General features: G+C 44.1%; 1 pseudogene; it reads left to right on the top strand.

Moving 5' to 3' along the window:
* Positions 1–4,653: 4,653 nt before the first annotated feature.
* Positions 4,654–21,177, top strand: part of LOC144123902 (uncharacterized) — a 43,957-nt pseudogene continuing 27,433 nt past the window's right edge.

Genomic DNA, 21,177 nt, shown 5'->3' with positions numbered 1-21,177 from the left:
TTTTTAAAAGCGGCTTCACTTTATATATTTGGGCCTGATCAAAATTGATGACGGTAAGCAATTCCTACAAAAAATTAGTTTGGACTGATGAACCTCGGTTTTGTCGACATGTCACTGTGAATGTTTACAACTTCTGCGACTGCTTTCAAGAGAATTACTATTGACTGCGGCAAAAACAAGCACCCAGTATGGTTGAGTGTGAATATCTACTCTTGTGAATGTATATTGTGAAATACAAGATGATAGTATTATTGGTCCTAAAATTTTTCAGGACAATCTCGACAGAATGAGGTGTGCGCAACAAATACTTGCTGGTGCTGTCGACTACTTCGCTGATCTGCTCCGTAATTAGGCGCGCGAATTCTGGTCCAGCATGATAGAGTACCACCACGTTCCTCTTCTACAATTAAAGAGCTTGTTGAACAAACAATTTCAACGACTGTGGATCAGATCCAATGCAGATGTGTGTTTGCGACCCAGATTCCTTGATTTTTCTACGCTTGCCTGCTTTGGGGGAGCTGCATTAAAGGTCATATCTGTGCAATTGAGAGAGAATTGATTTTAATGCCATAAAGAACGGGTTTAAAGCGGCCTGTGCGACCATCAACCCAGAAGCACTGTACTGATTTAATGGAGCAACGCGATAGTGGTTTATGTGTGTCGCTGCTGCGATAGGAAATATTTTGGACTTTTCTAGAAGCTAAAATATCTTTACGGGTGTCATGTTTACATACAAAGTCAGGTTTGTGCATGAGCTCATTGGACATTAAAAAACAAAATGGAGTATTCCGCACTGCCAAGTCACGTTTTTTGTTGATTTCAATGAAAACAAATTATACGAATTAGAATCGGCAGTTACTTTATTTGCATAACATAGGCAAAGACATCGCCCGTCCATCTGGGCACCCATTACTCGCGCATTTTCTCCTCGGAGTTTTCCGCTCCATCCTCCCAGAAGCACTGCACTGATTTAATGGAGCAACGCGAAAGTGGTTTGTGTGTGTCGCTGGTGCGGTAGGAAATATTTTGGAGTTTTCTAGAAGCTATAATATCTTTACAGGTGTCATGTTTACATACAAAGTCAGGTTTGTGCATGAGCTCATTGGACATTAAAAAGCAAAATGGAGTATTCCGCACTGCCAAGTCACGTTTTTTGTTGATTTCAATGAAAACAAATTATACGAATTAGAATCAGCAGTTACTTTATTTGCATAACATAGGCAAAGACATCGCCCGTCCATCTGGGCACCCATTACGCACGCATTTTCTCCTCCGGGTTTTCCGCTGCCTCCCATGCCTCGGCAAGGCACCGTCGCTGTCGTTGCAGACTGCGTGGTTGCGTGTTTCGGCAGCGGTTTTGGGATCTTAATTTTTTTATTTCCCCAACCGAGAGCGAAAGGGAGGAGAGTATTTATCACCTTTATCTATGCTTTAACCCCGTTTCCAGACTGAACGCCGCAAGCAACATACGCCTCACCCGGGGGAGGAGCTAGGAGCTGGTCATCAGTCTTGCATGTGTAATTATACAAACATATGAAGACTTGCAGTCGGACATTTCGGAACACGGGCATTTAGACAACTTGTACAAAACAGAATTGCATTGAAAATATGTTTGTCTATAAACTTCCGATATTAACATGCCCGGCTCACTGCATTCCCTAAAAAAAGTTCAATAAATAGTTTTAGGTAATTAGGTGCCTGACAGAGACGAATATTATCTCACCTTTTGTCTCCCTGGCCGCATAACTTATGTGCACAAGTGGATTTCACGTACATCTCAGTGCCTGATCTGAAGAAATCTCTATGACTTAACTTTGATCATCCTGTATAAAGATTTCATAGATTATTAGAAAGATTTTACTCCGTGAAAAACACAGCACTCGTAAGCGTGGCGGTACCTGCGTGTAGAAGAGGTATGTGGAAGGTTGTTGAAAATACATGTAGATGCTGAACAGCCGCCAGAGTCGTAAGTAGGGATAGTGATAAAACGAAGGTGTCAGGCAAGGAGACATGATTTTAGCAGCACCGTTAACGGCGTGTTTACAGCAGTTATTGAAAAACATGGATTGCGAGCAGTTCGCAATAGATGTTAATGCGGAATTCCTACGTAACCTTCCGTTAACTTATGACAGTGGTTTACTAAAAACTCAGGTGAAGAAACATTGATCATGCATGATCGAGGACTTTCTATGGTAAAGCTCAACGGCGAACCTGAAAATAATATGAACAAATGTAAACTAGTGTTCAGTAGTCTGGGTGTCACTGAACAGTTAACGACAACCAGCGATGCATCAGAAGCTTTCAGGAAATACACCAACTTAGGGCACGTAGAATCCGGAGACCCGGACAATGGGAGTCGCATAACTAAGCGAGAAGAAAGGAGGAGTTCATTTTGTTGGCCTTCTCAGTTCGTGGATCAAACGTTACCATTAATGCTGAAGTAGCAAGCTTATGACCATGGTAGCTTGCCAGTACCAGTTAACGTAGGTGGCAGAACTTTGAAGGCTAATCAAAAGCTTGAAATTGAGTTTCTGATAGCGGTATGACCTGAAGAAAAGAAAATGGTGTTTGTAATGTTGAGATAGGAAGAGAGCAGAATCAGTCATTAAATAAATTCAAGTTATTCATATCGCAGTTAAAATGACGAAGGACAAATGAGCATTACCAGTGCATGTAATGCGAGGGCAAGCTAACATTGTGGTAAGGGTTTGGAGTAAGCGAGGAAGTAATAGTGACAGAGGGTGATCGAGTGGTCAGGTGGGCAGATGGGATTAGAAATTTTGCGGGATTAAGGTGGCCGCCGCAGGCACCGGGCAGGGTTGATTAAAGAAATTTGGGCAACGCCTTCAACCAGTAGGGGTCGTAGCTAGGCTGATGCTGCAGATGATGGCGTGCGGCTTTTCAGAGCATGAGAAAGACAGGTCAAAGGAAGAACGCTTTGCGTCTCCCATGAGAAAATGAGGAGGAAAGCTCGGAGGTGGGCAGCGCGGAGGGAATGAAAGCGCTCCGGTTAAAAACGAGAAGGAGGGCAGAAGAGGGGAAAAAAGGTGGGCGGGGCGCTCCTCAGCGCACTTTCGGCTATTAGATCACGTATTTACTTGAAGCATCGGATTGGCTGACGGTCGTGCACCCGAAATGGCTACACTGCTGACAATAGAAGAGCTCAGAATAGGTGGAGAGAGGCTCATGGGTGCAATAAAGACAGAATTACCATTGATATGAAACTGCTGTGCTGACGAAAGGTATTAATGTGATTTTTTACTGGATATTCTGACAACAACGAAACCCTTAGTGAATCTGCAATCTTTTTTTTTACATTTGTGCATTTGATGTCCAACTTAACGCCGATCAACGCAACGGTCTCACAAGCTGATTAAAAAATACAGCTTTCGCATAATGTGACGATAGCATTGTAACGCGAGATGGCGCGCGCCGACTTCCTAAAAGGGGATAATGTCTCCTCTTTACTTGCGTCTCGTTGTAAATTTAACCATTAGAGATGATGATGAGTTAAAAAAACTGTCTTCTTCAAACCGGCCCGCATCAATGCATCAAAGACAGGTTTGATTGGGCCCTCAATTTTAGATTATTTTTTTTTGTGTGTCCTACATCTTTTCGTTTCAAGTCGAAAATTTTTTAACCAGATTTACAAGTGGCCCCATTGTTGCCCTTAGAGTGTGTTTTATTCGTCACTCTAAGCTGTCAGTTTTCTCAAAAAAGAAAAGAATGGTCATATTAGAGTAGGTTTAATGTATCTGACCAGAACTAAGTGTATGTCCTAATTTCTAGCTACACCTTTTGATGAGCTAGTTTGTTCATGATCTTTAATAAACAACGGTGCACTTAACAGACCAACACAGTAGTCTAGCATTCTGTCTTCGTCTGTTTAGAACACGTTTGTTTCTTCAAAGCCTTAATTTCTTCAATGCCTTGTTGAAATCCTGCCCCTGCTTGTTAGAACACGTTTCCTTGCGCACAAATGCTTAAGCATTTACGCTGGAGCCGCTAATCCAAGGCCTTACTGATAAAAGCATTTACATCTGCAGTATAAGTGAAGTTACCCTGGGAGTGGCCGACACCGTGCTTATCGATCACTAAAGACGCTGACACAGTAGCTAATGCTGTTGCAGTAAGTAACCAGTGCGTTTTGTAAACGTAAAACCTATCCATCCGATCTCTCAGGTGCCGTCTAATAACGTGAAGCCCTCACACGCACATGCGTTGAAGCATATTTGTGAATCCATGGCTACATTAGGCTGGGCAGACCGACATTCTCTATGTGACCGAACAACTGATATTGGGTTGGAACCCTGAATAAATGTACTCAGTTCACGGTCGAGCCCTGATCGCTTCTGACATTTGAGTACAGGTTGTCTTTCATCGCAGCTTTCAGTGAGTTACACGACAGTAGCATGCAATCAAGGTAAGGGGCTTAACCAACTCACAAACCATTTTTTCTGGTGAGAAGTAAACAGAATTCAACACTTCCCAAAGCAGGCTGCCGTATTGCGCACAGAGCAAGCACACGTCAGCCATACGTTGCAGGGAATGATGCAGAGGACCAGTACCTGCATCAGTTGGAAAGCTCAAAACCATGTGACTTTAATATTAAGACAGGGATGTATTATTTATGTCGTTTCCAACACCCCTCTCATGCAGAACCCGCGAGTGCGCTTCAAACATCCTCCCGCACCGCTGATGTCTGAGGCTGGCAGTATCGTCTACCTGGAGCACGCGCCAGCCAGCAAGGAACAGAGCAGCACGACCTCAGGCATGGACCAGTGTCCTCAGCTGCGAGTCATCTGCGGCGTGTGTGCCTGCATAGGCATCATCGTGATCAGCGCTGCGATGGCTGCGCACATGAGCCGCTCTCTGCTGAGCAACATCCAAAGCCCTGCAACGCTGAGCTTGACGTCATCTCCGGAGCCTACAGCGCAGAAGCCTGCTTTTACGACTACAAGTGCCCCTTTCGAGAAGAAAAACCCCGGCTTAAGGAGAAAAGCTGGTTTAACTGCTGACACCACTGCGGGATTAAGTTTCATGGAGGCCGAGGGAACATACTCTAAAGAAGACGTCTATGAAACGTCGTTTGTGGACGATTCTGATGAGCGTGGCCAAGCAACGGCCACAGCTGACGTAGTTGTGCTACATTTTTCAGGTCGAACTGCGAGTATTAAGAATGTGCTGAGCCCGGCCCGCAAAAGCGGGAAAAAATCAGGAGGCGCATTCAATGATGCTGATTAGTACCATCAGCAGGAAAAGTAAAAGCAGCGTAGATAAGTGTTTGAAATTCTTTATTAAATCACGGTATAGAAGAAACGTTCATTCTGTCGGCAGGTGCAAAGCGCGGTGGACTACGCCTGTCGTGCTCTCTCTCGTCTTAGTGCGGATTTAAGCTATCCTGCAAATAAAACTTAATCTCGCTCACCTGGTGTATTTATTTCTCGTGTGTGATCCGGCGGTGGGATCCGAACCCATGACTTCCGCATTTCGTGTTCGGTGCTCTACCAACTGGGCTACGGCGCTGGATGTCCTATCTTCTACTTTCGATTGTATGTATGTTGCGTGTAACCTCTCCTTGAAAATGTGCACCAGCGCCACCCTCCTGTATAAGTGCGGGCATAGTATTGCCACGAAGGTGATCGTACACCAACAAAGAAAGACGTACGAGAACACTCTTAAGATATCTATCGCATTAAGAGTGCCACAGCCAAGGACCTCGTTAATCTATTGAGTGGGCAAGTGCAGGAAAATGAGGGGCTCGTTATTACATACAAACGAAGGAAGCAAACAGATTCCGCACTCTAAGAACATAAGGAGTACTGGGAACTCCTTTCGATGGAGTATCCGCTTGTCCCATATTCCACTCCTTTTTCCAGAGTTGCCGCACTCCTTCCAAGAGTATGCCCTCTGCAGGAGTAGATATACTCCTTTATTAAGATGCTGCCGGGGAAAAAAACTGTGTGAAGCTAGGAAACGAACCGAGGAACTTTGGGGGTTGTGAGGCGGGTGCGCTACCTCTTCACTATCACTGAAACGAGAGTTTCAGGTTTTGAACACATATAAATGTTTTCATTATTAAATCCGTGGCGCTTCCTGCGTATGTTTCGTGAACTTCTGTCGTTTAACTTCACAGGCAGCTGCTGCGTTAATTGTCACAGCTAAGTAAGTGATGAAACAGTCCCGACAGCAGCTGCGCGCCACCGATAATATTTTCTCGGAAGCAATTTCATGGTGCACGGTATGTTTAAGCCTCACCGTTCGTGAAGAAGATAACTGCTGTGCTGTTGCATATTTCTTTCTATTAAAAACGAAGTCAATCTTGACTTAAGCGCTGGTCGAACATTCGCACCGTACCAGCACTGCAATAGCAAGTATTTAGAGTGATGTTTCGCGGCGAATCGAGAACGTTTACGGTATCTGACAGAACTGTTTTCCTTGAACCCTAGCATCGCTCTTTTCAGCGAAGCGCTTTTTCTCGGAAGGTCACCGTTCTGAATCAGATGTACCAAAATAAGAATGGCAGCTCCGGAGCGCGTAAAATACTTAGCGATTGCGCTATGTTGCGGATAAATTGCGAAAGTTACAAGACGTTCACTTCTCATATTCATGTACGTAAAAGCATGCTTTCGCTGAATGGAACTAATCCAGAACCTCTGCTCAGGCATATCGCTTCTTTTCTGCAGCTCAAGTGGAGAGCTATTTATTTTCGTTAAGCGGGATCAAGGGCGGACCTAGTTTTCATGAGGTACGGGTCGTAGGTGACTATATAGCTCCGCTGCATTACATTGTACTCTTTGCCGAAGGAGGCGTTTCACTCCTTAGGCAATTTGGAGGAGTAGAAGCTCCTAGAGAGTACACTGGCTGGCATCCTCTAAAGAGGGTGCCAGTTGTTAGATTGCGAAAGATGGTTTATGGTTTATGGGTGTTTTACTTCCCAAAGCGACTCAGGCATGAGAGACACCGTAGTAAAAGGATCTGGAAATTTCGACCATCTGGAGTTCTTGCGCTGACATCGCACAGTTCACGGGACTCTAGAATTTCGCCTCTATCGAAATTCGACCGCCGAGGCCGGGATCAAACCCACGTCTGTCAGGTCAGCAGTCGAGCGCCATAACCACTGAGCTACCGCGGCGCTCAGGTTATCCAAAGAAAAGAAAGCACAGGTTATTTAATTTTTTGTTTTTGATGCTGATCAATGTGAAATTAATCCTGTAATTGGATCATTGCTGAAAGTCGCTTGATTACAAATTTGAAGAAAAATAACGTTGAGCCGCCGGTGGGATCCAAACGCAGGGCCCCCGCAATGCTACGTAAGGCCAGGCGTATATCTTACCTCAAGGATGGCGTTAGTATTGCAGCATATATCATCAAATAGTAGTGGGCACCGAAAACAAGCTGTACACCTGCTTTGCGCACGTAACTCTTAAGTATCTGCGCAAACATTTCCCATGTGCAGAGGAACTGGCTTAGCTCTGGCTATGTTCAAGAAGGTGCATCTGGTGTCAGTTAACTGTGGCTCACTTATGAAGATTGTTAGCATATCGCAAGTGCTCGAAAATGCGTTATACTTCTCGCTGCTGAAGGCGCGACGGATTACCACCGCTGCACTGAAACTAGGGAATCATGAGCTGTTCCGCAGCGACGATCCAATTGTGGAATTTTCTCCCTTTTTGAAGAATTTTATGACTCAGAGTTGGAGAAAGGAAACTGTACGGAGTTTCAGATTGTTTTGAGACGGGGAATTTTCTGACCCGCAGGTTTTAAGCTTCTGCAGGCAAAAAAACGGCAAGGAAACGTTTTTTTAAAGAGAATTCTAGATAATGCTAAGGAGCAATTAACAAAAAACTTTACATTATACCATTCTGGTCGCTTTTATTTTAATTCGCTGAAGCCAACAAAATGGCGCATACGGGGAACCCCGGGCAGCGTAAAAAAATAGTTTCAGTGCCATCGCATTACTGCCCAATGGAGCACGAAATCACAATACGGAAGCTATATTTCTTCCATTAATGCATGGTGTTTTCCCGATTTGTAAAGCTCTCTTGGAAGATATTTCTAATGCTTCTAAAAAATTTTGACACGTTATTGCCTGTGGTAACTCTGAAGCCATAGGTTAAGCACACAAGCCTTTATAAAACACACCGACGCACACGTTTTTATCAACGCCACATTGCCACAGTTCGAGCAGGCGGAGCTTTGCGGAATTGTCTCGTTCCTAACAAAAAATAAGCTCTAAAGAGGCTAACATCTAGATTAATTCGTCAAGTGTGTCGGGATAAATGAATGTAGAATGGCAAACGCGGGATTTCATTTTTTAATAACAAAGCAAAAAAATAAAGAGATAGCGTTGAAACAGAAACGTCGAAACAGTGTGGTGTAAGTGCCGTGCAAGGCTTGCTTTGAAGGCCAAGCACCCTCACCGACCATACGCATCGGCTTGCATCGGTTAGCGCGCTTGCATTTGGGCGAATTTGGAAGGTCTATAAGGAAAGAACTGCACGCAAGCTGTTTGCTGCTCTCGTTCATACCACAAGTCAGTTTTTGAACCTTTGAATAGGATCACTGAATTTGCAAAAATATTATATTGCGGGACACAGTAACAAGTAGTATTGCCGCTGCTTAGCGTGTTTGCTCTATCGGAAATTGGTCTGATGCATAAAAACGTTACGTTTTTATTTGTCATTATTAGTACGTTAAATTTATTTCTGCGGTGGCTCAATACAATTACTTAGCATTGTGGTTGTCATCTAGCGCTTATCTTGTGTGGAGGTAGATTTCGGATGTCCGTTTGCAATATAGATAAGGAAAGCTACAATTTAGTTGACGACTGAAGGTTTCTTGTTAAGTTGCAAATCTACATTAGTTGCCTTACGCAGGTACAATCCGCGATTAACGCATGTTCTTTATGGCATATATTACAGTATTTTTAGTATCACTTGAAATACGATATTCTTATAAATAAGTTACACACATGCAACAAATCTGATTGCACCAATAATTTAGGCATTTCACTTCTGCGTTTACGATCTCCACGCATTATGCGCTTGACATGAACACAAGAAAGACGGCAAGAAGGTTTGTGCAAAACGAGATAGATTAGGCTTCGTAAGGTTTTGCATTTCTGTTCCTGGATGATCTTCATACCTCAGCAGGGGTTGCATTAAAGAACCGATGGAATATATTTAAGTGTTTATCAATAGTTATCCTGGCAGGTCCCCAAAGGCATTTTAGGGTATTTAGTTCTGCGGGATGCTTCACCGATACACACTGTGTTCTAGTTTGAAGAGCATTTTCAAGAGCATTTTCAAGGATGCACTATGGGGAAAATACGCGCTTGAAGGTAAAAATTTCCACTTAGCGAAGAATCCACAGGTGGCTTTCGATAGTGCGCTATTTTTTCTTTCAAAATTGCTCAATACACTTCACGCCGCGCAATTTTGTCTGGGCAGGCGATGCATGTACAGTCATAGTTAGGGTGTGCTCATCACGCAATTTTGTACTTCAGTTTCTACTTGAGCACGTTTGTACTTTAGCTTTGTACTTTAGGCTTGCCAAACCCGATTCTGACTAAAGCAATTAAAATGTAATATTGTTTATATCAGAGAATGTAGATACAATTAGCGCGAAGTGTTGATGCCACGTGGAGCACTACCAAGCAAGCGTTCGCATCATGGGCGATTCTTGCAGCGTTATTACTGTGTTTACGCAAGTAACGTTTAAAAAATGTGCGCAAGAAAGCATTTCTTCAGATAATGAGAGCTCAGCTTGCGTTTTGATATGCAGACGAGCAATATATAGCTAGTTATATACAAACCTATCTCTGGGAGAATTCCACGCTGGCACTGTGCATGCTAAATGGTGTACTATTATCTCAATGTGCTCGTTTAGCTAATACACAAGCTATTTGCTTAACAAGAAAAAAAATTGGCGGTGGTTTAGTTCTTGCTAAACCTGGAGTGATGCGATTGCTACAGCTGGCCGAGTGAAGCTGAACTTGCTCACTTGAATTGCCAAGTCAGTCTTTCGCCGCCCCGTTTCGCTGGGCGTTCCTTCCTCATCTTCGTCCCACTTGATACGGCGCATGCGCACAAACGTGGCAGCCGCCGGCAGCAGCAGCTGCTCCGCACCACGTGGCTGGTCACGTGGCCAAGCCGGTGACGAACCACGTGATCAGCCACGGCGCCGCGCCGCCGGCAGCTTCTCCGCACCCCGTGACCAATCACGTGACAGCGTGGTGGCGCAGTCAGGCTGAAGGCTCGAAATGCTGCCGTAATGTAGCTACAAAAAACGAGCAGCACATAGCCTCGGGTGCCGGAGCGGTCGCGGACGCAGATGCGTGCGGGCAGAATGACGGCGGCGTCTCCTGGCATTTCAGGGCTTAAGTGCCAAAAAAGAATGCATGTTCGAAACGAACGCACGCACTCACGCGCACGCACGCACGCTCGCACGTGCACGTACCCACACAAACACACACACGCGCGCGCGCACACACACACACGCACGCACGCACGCACGCATAAATACTGTGCTTCCCAGAAGCAATGCGTGCGACATGTGTCACTCAATTATTTTACACGTGTTCCTCAGACATTGTTACGCTCTGAGGTAGTTATCTGACACGCTACGTCGTAACGCGCAGGTCTAATTGTGTGGATCGAAAATTGCCGCTTTTCAGATACCATGCCAGCAGCACATTAAGGAAAAGGCACAAGAACAATATGTACGACGGGACGAGGCGCTGAACTGTCAAAATTTATTTTGAAAGGGGAGGCGGACCAGTACTTAAGAAGTGCCCTATCAGGCCACATGACCACGAGAAAACAAATAAAAAACCAAACGAAACATGGCACAAAAACTTCAGATACGAGAAGCGAGGGCAAGACCTCACGTAACTAAGAAGGAAAATACAGAATAAGAACAAGGCAAAATATAAGATATCTTCCTACAAAGAACACAAACTCAGGTAAAAAATTTGCGGAGCTCAAACTTATACAAAGCCAACCAAGCACTTGTAGGAAGATATCTTATATTTTGCATTGTTCTGATTTAGTATTTTCTTTCTTAATCACGTGAGGTCTTGTCCTCGCATCTTCATACGTGAACTTTTTGTACCATGTTTCGTTTGGTTTTGTTTTGTTTTTTCGTGGTCATGTGGCCTGATGGGGAAATTCTTAAATTCCGGTCCGCCTCGCCTTTAAAAATAAAAGTTCATAGTTCAGTGCCTTGTCCCGTCGTACTTCTTGTTATAACTTGTCCTTAGTGCGCTGCTAGCATGGATCCTAACCAAGCAGCCTAAAAACAAGTATTGCTGAAGTATTTTTCAGATACGCTCCACCATTTTTTAGAGAGGTTTCTGCTTCTTCGTGTTTTCTTCTTGAGCTGCGTACAGAATCCGCACGACGCCTGGAAACGGCGAAATAGCATTAAAAGGAAGATTGTGGGCGAACTGACGACGACACTAGTGAAACACGGGTAGACAGAACGTGCTTTGAATTTGTTCTAGAAGTTTTTCTCCCATGAGATCTTTTTAGGACTACACTAGCATGGGGTCTCCGCAATGTAAGGTTGGTACAGATGGAAGAAAAAAAGAACGATAAACTGAAAGGCACCCATTCATCCTCACGTATGTTTCTAGATGTTTCTGGGTGGATTGCAAAGAATGCCTAAATTCATGTTCGCGCATCAAAAAACGAATTTCAAAATCGGTGGCCAGTCTCGTCAGTGCCTTATTCTACCAAACATCCGAATAGCGCCCCGAATAATTCCTCACAAGAAGCAAAAAATCTTGTAGCAAATATTTATTAGGACCCAGATTTCCCCGGGAGGACTATTAGGCCTTGAAAACAGTGAACCTGTGTGCAAGGTCTGAGAGCTACTAAATATCACATAGCTGGAACTTCGCCGTCTGACCTCCTGGAACCACTCGCCCTGTATGGTTCGCCATCCAATGGGTGCCTCGAGGGATCCATAGGGCAGGCTGTCGTCGGCCATAGGCTCTTCGCTCATCTCTTCATAGCTAGGTAAGTGTTGAATGTCTGCCGGGGCAAATGAGAAGTTTATTTGACAATCTTGTTGCAATATACATTCGTGGCTTTGTGTTGCATTGATTTCATGATTCACAAAGAGCGAGAGAAAACCTCTGTACTTGCTTAAAATGAAAAAAAAATATGCGGTGGTTTAGCTCTGGTTAAACATGGAGTGACGCGATAGCTACAGCTGGCCGAGTGGAACTTGGTCACGTGACCATCCACGTGACGAACCACGTGATCAGCCGTGGCGCCGCGCCGCCTGCAGCTGCTCTGCACCACGCGACCAAACACGTGACAGCGGGGCAGCGTAGCCACAGAGTATAGCGCTGCCACGCTGAAGGCTCGAAAAGCATCCGTAATGTCGGTATCGGTAGAAAAAAAATCTCGTGAAATCCTTCCCGGCCACAGTGTATCTACCCAAGTAATGAAAGATGTGACAGGCATTTGTCTGCAGTGAGCGTAGTGAGGCTGACGGTGATGCATTTATTATGTCGGAACGACTTAGGCTCCAAACAAGAGATTCTTCTATGTTCTGAGTTGCTGGCTCCAATAGATGAGTAAGTAAGGAAGCATTTTTTAGGCCGTGAAATTTATGTGAACACCTGAAATGGAGTCCAAAAAACTGTTATCACTTTTAAAACCCTATCTCAAACCTGATCACTCTTTCTATCCTTTACATGCTGTGCCTACAAAGAACCACTGCTTGGAAACTTGAGCCAACTGAGGCTTTTAGAAAACAGTTGCATGTCCACTTTACGCAAAAATTATGCGAGCGTCAGCTCCGTTTATTTTATGCGCAGATCCTTCTTTAAGGTCTTTACTTCAGGAATAGGATTATCCCTAGCATGTTCCGTTATTGTCGAGCTATCTGGTGGTTAAATCTGGCATTTAACATCTGCCGTGATCGACGCCGGAATATACTGCATGAAACCTCACTTCGCTTTTCTCTACGTATAGGGCTTTTTTCGAGTTTACTGTGGCAAGTAAAAACATTAGCACATGTAACCCAGGAACGGAGCGGCATATTTGCACCGTGTGGCGCTGCGCTTTGTGCAAACGCTGATAGCACCAGTGTCGAGCTGTTCCCGCATTTTCTGCGTGGTGGAGGCAGGCAGGATGTATGCTTTATTAAGCGCTCAGCTTCGAAAACGTCGGAGCTCTGGTTTTGAGCGGCCGTGCGTGCCACATTTTCTTTCCAGCTTGGTCGTCAAAGCCAGCGACATTTTCAGTCATAATAATTGGAACATATTTACAAAACGTCATCGCCGAACACAGACTCGGCGACTCAAATTGCTGCTTATGTTCACTAGCTCTATTACCTTCGGCTGCATAAAAAAACTCTGCTCAATGCCAGTATTCTTTACTCCTAGTCAAACGTCATGCGGTTGGGAAACTGAAGCCGACCTTTTTACGGAAATATGCATCAGTCTAAAACGGAAGTTAATTCCAATCTTGACCGACCACCCTAGAAAGTAAGCCTTTAATAAAAAAAGCGGTAAGAAATTGTTTTAGGGCGTTGACTTTCTTCAGAATTCCGTTTAGAGGAGGTCCGCCACAAAGAGTTCACTTTTAAACATTGACTGATTTCTATGAAAATCTGCCGGATGGTACACACTTGTGTCGCTAAAATCTGGCCAAAATATTTATACTGCTCTTTGACAAAATTGTAGTTGCCATAAAAATAAGCTACCTGGAGAGACATTTTAGGAAAAGATATATTCAGAATACTTGTAATTTGTTGACTTTTTGGTCATAAAGTAGCACAGAGAGTGTCTCATACACGATAAGCAGAACCAAACAATAAAATTGGACCAAACAAAAGAAACTTCTGATTGTTTTCCGCCAGTGACATGGCGAAGTTATTTGCCACAAACACCTGAGAACTGACCATGGTAACTAGCTTAAACAATTACCCGTGTGGTGGTAGTCCAGAAAGCAGCTTTAAAATAAATAAAATCATGCTTTGCTTTATGGGGTTTACCGTCGAAAAGCTACTCAGGCTATGAGGCACGCCGTAGTGAAGGGCTCCGGAAATTTCGACCACCTGGGTTTCTTTGACGGGCATTTACATCACACATTACACGGGCCTCTAGAATTTCGCCTCCATCGAAATTCAACCGCCGCGGCCGGTATCGATCCCGCGTCTTTGGGGTCTGCTGCCGAGCGCCAAAACCACTGAGCCACCGCGGCGGCCGCCGAGGAAATGAAGTCAATGAGTCTAGTACGCATACTGTTGTTTGAAAGTTCTTTTTTCAAATAAAAGCTTTTGTTACATACGTTGGGCCTCGTTATTCGAAGCGATTAGGTTCAATGGGAATCGCCTCAAGGTTTTTTCACTCATTGTTGTAGTTTTGAACTGTGCATCGACTTTGTTTGCTCCACACTAAGCATAAGAGGCACTGACCTTAAGAAGGACAAGGTCAATAAATTCGTTTTCTGAGGTGACCTGACGCATATGAGCTAATTAGTGACTTTTTTTTCTTCCTAGCGATTACGACTCGCAAGGCAAGGATTGTATTTTTCCTTGTGTTTTTAATTGTGTCTGTCTCCATTCTTGACCAAATTCCCTGGAAACGGCGACACAAATTCCGGCATGCCTGTTTTGTTTGGCGGTGTGCGTTTCAAACCTCTTTCGTTGCGGGGCCTGCGACACCTCCTGTTCTACCTGTAGTTGAAAAAACTTTTTATTCAACATTCCAACTGCACTGATCCTGACCAAATTATGAAACGTTCCTTCTCCGTTTATGAACCGTATGTAACCAAATACCATGAACAAGTTTCTTTTTATGAGAAATAAATATTCAAAGTTGATGCCCTGCATCTTCACCTAAAGCGAAAATAGAAACAGCCTACACTTCCAGTCATCTCGTCAATCGTGAACAGCAGCACCCCACGTTGGCAATGCGCCGTTCTGGTGATTGCACATTTGCGCTTAATCTTTTTCATTCATCACTTTGCTTAAAGCGGTCCCATTGAGAAATCGAAGCAACTCTTGCCGCTCTGTGAAATGACAGCCCCGGAAGGAAAATTTTTCACGTGACTTGTGTAGCCTCAGTGCCTGGTCAGACTACTCCGTGTACTGCGCGGCTTGACTGGCCTCACAGACGGGTTCACCGCATGGGACTGTGTCTCACGTAGTTTGCCCAACCATTTCTGGATCACTGTACGGGTTTGCATAGGCTCCAGGGTGGCACCTGTGTTAGCCGACATCTTTTTAAGCAGGGTTGATAGGGAAATTGAAAAGGCATTGGATGGGGTAGTTGTCAGAATTTTTCGGTATGTCGCCGATTTCTTGGTGCTCACCCGAACAGGCAGTTTGCCTAGAAGTCTAGTCGACGTTCTGAAGATATTTAGGAATGCGGACGTGGGCTGGAGTTCACAACTGAGGTTCCCAGCAACAAAGAACTGCAGTTTTTGGATTTGGCACTGTGTGTGTGTGGGGGGGGGGGGGGAACACTTGTGTTGGTGGTATCGCCCGAGGACTGCCAAACCATTGCTAAACTTCCGGTCTGGCCATTCTAAGCTCATAAAGGAGGGCATTGCCGCATCTTGCCTGCAATCAGCTCTCAGGAAATCTTGCCATGAAAGGACGCGAGAGAGCATTTTGGCGCAAACAGTCAGGTTACGTGTGAACGGGTACCCAGATCAGCTCATTTCCAGGGCAGCGGAGAAACTTCTTAGGCAGCTCAAGATTGGGGCTCAGCCGAAAGAAGCCAAAAAGAAAAAGCCGGCTGTGGTCCCGTATGCACACTGCTTGTCACATGGGCTGAAAAAAGTTACGGGCAGATACGACGTTGATGTCGTCTTTTCTGCACCTAGAAAACTTAGCGCAATGTGCAAACAGGTGAATCAGAGGCACTACGGCAAGAGCAAGAGGGATGCTTGTCAAGTGCGTGATGTGTCGTCATGAATACCTTGCGAGGTAGGGGTGGTATACCAGGTCCTCTTCTCTTGCGGTGCCATGTACATTGGCCAGACTGGCAGATGCGTTAACAAACGCTTGATGGAGCATGAAAACACCAGAAAAAATGACCCCCTGTCTCACACAGGCTCCCACAGCAGGCAATGCCAATGCAGGCATGAAAAAGATCATGCAGAAAAGAGAGCTAAAGGGGACCCCCTTGCCCAGGCGTCTTTCCAGTGCACAAAATGCCAATGTGTTCCCGATTACAAGAACAGGCGCATCCTGTTCCGACATAACAATAAGTTAACACGCGAAGGTACGGAAGCTTTTTATATTTACTACAACGGCGCAAAATGTATCAACAGCCCTTCCATAACGTTATCCGAGAGGGAATTGAGCTATCTAACCTCCCACGTGCCTTCCAGATAACTTTTGTTGATTGATAAATAGTTCAGTGTTTGTATTTATACGCTTTTCGTTCTTCAATAAAAAACCAGCTGATAGTCAGCGCCTGTTTGTGCTAGTCCTTCGTCTTGTGTGCCGTTCGTGTTGCGCTGAGAGCGAAAATGAACACTTACCAAATTTCCGCCTTGCCGAAACTAGGTAGCGTGTGTTGATTTTCTAACATGGCGCAAAGCAGCTGAAATGAGAGGACTATGATTTTAAAGGCAAGATAGTTCAGGTCTCCATTCCGAGATAAATCACTGGTCACAAAAAAGGTGGAATGTATATCCGATATAAAAATGTAAGAAGCACATCATACTCTTCACCAAATAACCCTGACTAAAGTGCTGATATATAATTCTCGACCCCCAGTAAGCTTCTTCGCTCCCAGTGCCCTCTGATCATGATGAGTAAAGTGCCTCGGTTCCTTCGCCAAAGCTACACACCCATTTGTGCTGCAAAGGAAAATGAATGGAGTGCTCTAAATTTTCAACATTGTTACTGTAATACGCAAGCATGTGGAAACGAGGAATGAACAATTATTGCTAAGTGCTCTGGTATTTTTACCGGCAGCATTTAGGCTGAGATATCCACAGTGGTCGTGTTGTCCGCGCGTGCTGATGGTCATGCAATCGGCTACAGTTGCACGGTAATTATTCATTTAAAGTTTGTAATTACTCATAACCATCCACCCAGACGCAACCACACAGCTACAAAGGAAAGATGGACAGTTTACATAGGGAATTAGCAGTTGAAAAAAGGGACGTCTAGTTGATGGCAGGATGAGTCAGAATAGATAAACTTTATGCGCGAATGGTGCTTATACATTGAGTTCAGAAGAGTGGCCTCAATCACCTGTTATTCTACCAGGTCGACAGCCATCTCGGCGCTGTTTGCGCTTAATGTCCTGTCGTGCTCAGCCGCTTTTCTCGCGTTAGCTAGCCCGCTCAGCGTCACTCGCTGTATTCAATGCGTGAGGCGCCATAGTGCTCTGCCGCTGCTAACTTGCCTTGCCGATGGGTTAATCCACAATTTGTCCTTCTTTTGCGGGAACATAAAGCTCATGTTCAGGAATGTCAAATATTTATATTTCTTGACTGCTTCAGCTACTATGCGCTCCCACGTCAGCAGGATTAACGCCGCTCCAGGGCATTTGAAAGCGCAGAACGGGGGAATGAAAGGTGAAAAATATTATTTCGAATCCGAAGCTGGAGATGATACATATAGGAACAAGGCGTTGGGCTTTAATCCCGTATGAACTTTGGATAATCTTTTTTTTTACAGTACTTCAATCCGACGAAAATCTTTGGAGTGTTTTAAGATGTTGGGCTGTGCGTTCGGCTTCATACATTACCTTAGTTTCGCCGCGTTTCCCGGGCGCCATTTGGCTGAGCTCGCCTAGGCGTGGGGCTCAAAGTATTTTTTCCTCTCCTGTCTCAAGAAAATTTCAGAAATACTTTCTCACCACTTGATAAATCACATATTTGGAGCAAAGGCGCTGAAGCTTGCAGCTGCGCACCGCCAAGAACATCAAATATGTACGTTACGATGTAAGCTATTGAAATTAGCTAAATATAACCCACCTTAATGCAGAAAACTACAAACCACAGTAACAGACATGTTCGCAGTCATCAGCTCAGTGCACTGCATTTCGCGCACGGTACAAGATTCAGCAATGAGCTACGCAGTAGATGGGCATGCAGTAGATGAGCATCATTCCTCCTCCACGAAGATTGACATCGTTTGTCAAGTACTTGAAAGAAAACGCGATTTGGAGGACGCTCAGGAGCGGAAGCCTGAACTATTTCTTCAGCGTTAAAAAATGATGCGTGCGTAAGCACCTTTGCATATCTCATCCGATAGAGATTTGGTGTCTCCTTCATGGGACCGGTGGTACGATGCGCAAGTAACATTCCTGCGCGAACTCATAACAATCCTTAAGGCAGACAACTGATCTTGTTGACCACTGTAGCTCTTTTGTGTGTGTATTTCTTGCTAGGGGACACAGAACTACACATTCAAGTTCACAATTAGACTGAAGAAGGAATGGTGGAAAGCTCCCACTCGCAGATGAGACTGCGACCGCAATTTCATAAGCAATGTTGGTAATTAGCTTAAAAGAGAAGAGGCGGATGATTTCTACAAAGAGTTAATCACTCATAACGCTATTTGGAGAGTCAGCTGTGTCGGAGAAGTTAGATTTCCAGGAGTAAAGAAGGAGGCTGCTAGAAAAGCTTCACAAGCAATGACAGTGATAAAAGAGGTTAGTAAGGATCAAACTATGAGAATCTGTTTAAGGTCAAATAATAAAATAATCCGCCAAAAACATTTACACAGTTTAATGAAAGCCGCATGCTCTCGATGGTGCAGGCAGCTTAGACTAATACCGACGCTTTGTTAAATTTTAAGAAAACGGGTTTTTAAGACTGAAAAATTATATACTAGTTGTGTGACATGTCAAGCTTATGCATTCATTGCTAAGTGGTGCCTCACAATTTTTAGTGGCAGATGGGTAATAAGCAAGCTTCGTAGCAAAATAATTCGTCAGTATATTCAATGTATGGCAGGCACAGTCTGAGATGCAGTTGAAAAGTACTGCTAGTTGTAATTTTTATGGTAAGAGTACTGGGAATAGTTTGGGACCCAGTGCGCTCAGTATATTTGCAATAATGTTTTAAAATTTTGCTTCGAACATTACAATTTTATTCAGAAAGATATTTTACAGAACTGTATAATTAGAAAGTAATTAGGTTAATTATACAAAATACATTATTAGTTGTCAATTTTTAACTTTATAATAATATTTTCAAACACACCATTAGAGTAACCATCACTTTAAATGTTAGAGGTTTCGATGTAAAATACGCCGTTATATGTTCATTTCTAATCTTCATGCAAAATCCTAATGTAGAACGTAACTTTACGGCAACTTACAAAACTTCTTATAGCTTTATTGTATAGTTCGGTGCTACATGAATTTATACATAACACAGCGTTGAATGCGATATCCCTCTTATGATGGACCAATAGGAACTGGTGGCCGACTAATTTCTGCTTTCATAACATTCTTTATGGCATGATTACACTGCAGCAAGAGGTTTTGAAGATAGCCCAATGAACATAACACGAAACATATTCGCACGGAGAATACCTAGAATTATTCAACTAAGCTTGTCCTGCTCAAAATGAGAGCATGTATAACTCACTTGCAAGCATTGCTCGTCCTCCGCCAGCAGCTCGGAGTAGCATTCCTGTAGAGGCATGGCAGAAGAAATGAAAAGTTCTGGACTACGGCTTTCGGCTTTAGAGAACTGAAGAATTGAACCGGCAGCTAATCCTGACCGTATTCTTCCATTTTGAAAACGACTATGCTAATGTAAATTGCACTTTTCAGACATCCGATTAGTAGAATAGATTAAGGTAAAAACCTCAACGCTGTTCCTATAAGAATATGTTTAGGCCGGATGGTTACATGGTACGGTTATGACACACCAGCCTGGTATAAAGTTGGAAATGCAAACGTGGCTCTCCCATTTAGAATTTAAACTTATATGAAAGAAAAAATTAGTTTTGTGGCAAGATTCAACGCTGTACTATTGAAATGCTTGCCATGGCAAAGATCCGAACACGCTTTTTCACAACACACAAATATTCTTTATTCTTGATCTAGAGCCAGACGCATTATTGCTGCACACATGAGGAATTCGCTGCCTCTAATTTCTGTAATACAAAATGGCAGTGAGTGATTTCTTAAATGAGATAAATCTTCCCTAAGACGTCGCGTTTCTGTTCACATAAAAAAGGAAAGCATTCAATCCGAACAAGAGGCGCCATTCTAGACGAAGCCAGATATATTGTTTCCGTAATCTTTATTCGAGGGAGCACTACTTAAACGCGCTAATGTGAATTGAAAGGTGTTTTTTTTAGGTGGAGATTCCCTGTAGTCAAAAGAAAAGAGTCTGGCTTCCATTCTAAATACATCTATTGGCCTGATAGCGTGATTTTAAACTTCAAATTCATAACTTATAATCCCACGATAGTACTGCATTCACACTACACAAGCTGTTAAAAAATTAGAAGTTGGAGAGCTATGAACCCCGACACATGCCTTAGACTCCACATTGCTTCGGATAGGCGATTTCATTTATTCATTTTCAAGGAATGAAGCGGGACGAAGGGACGAAATATGCTCCTTTTCTAGCCGCATCTGCACAAATTGGCATAGTAGTTGAGTGAGTGAGTGAATGTGTGAGTGAGTGAGCGAGCGAAAACTGTGGCAGTAATTTTTGGAGCCTCTGTGGTACTAAAGGGCACTCCCTGAGCATTCCCAAGAGCATGCTTGCAGCTGGCAGGAACTCAGGTGTAGAGAAACGACTGTGATCCAAAAAATCCATAATGCAACGACAGAAGGTGCAGAACACTATCTCCATGAGATTATCTATGCGACCTTCATTTTCTGTTCACCCCGCAATGCCAGTTACAACATGTCCCTTCAATGGACCACATTAGCGGTCCTATTACATTAACTGTCTATGTCATCAAGGCGGCTATGCGCGATGCGCCGAGTTCTGTGCCTGCCCGAGTTTACCCCAGGTTTGCGCGACGGCTGTCAGTGAATGAAGGTAGAGCGGAACGTGCGAAAACAGCACACAATAAAATGTCGACTTGAAAGCAGGTATGTGTTTTCGAATGGACGCGGCTCCTGGACGCTGCTGGCATCCTAGGCGAGCCGCGTTCAACTTTCAAACAAATAAGACTGGGAAATTCAAAGCGCCAGCTTCACTTAGTGTTACCAAC

Source organism: Amblyomma americanum, chromosome 3 (assembly GCF_052857255.1).
Source record: "Amblyomma americanum isolate KBUSLIRL-KWMA chromosome 3, ASM5285725v1, whole genome shotgun sequence".
Taxonomy (NCBI): Eukaryota; Metazoa; Arthropoda; class Arachnida; order Ixodida; family Ixodidae; genus Amblyomma; species Amblyomma americanum.
Note: the sequence above shows the minus strand (reverse complement) of the source record. Positions and strands in the feature narration are given on the sequence as shown.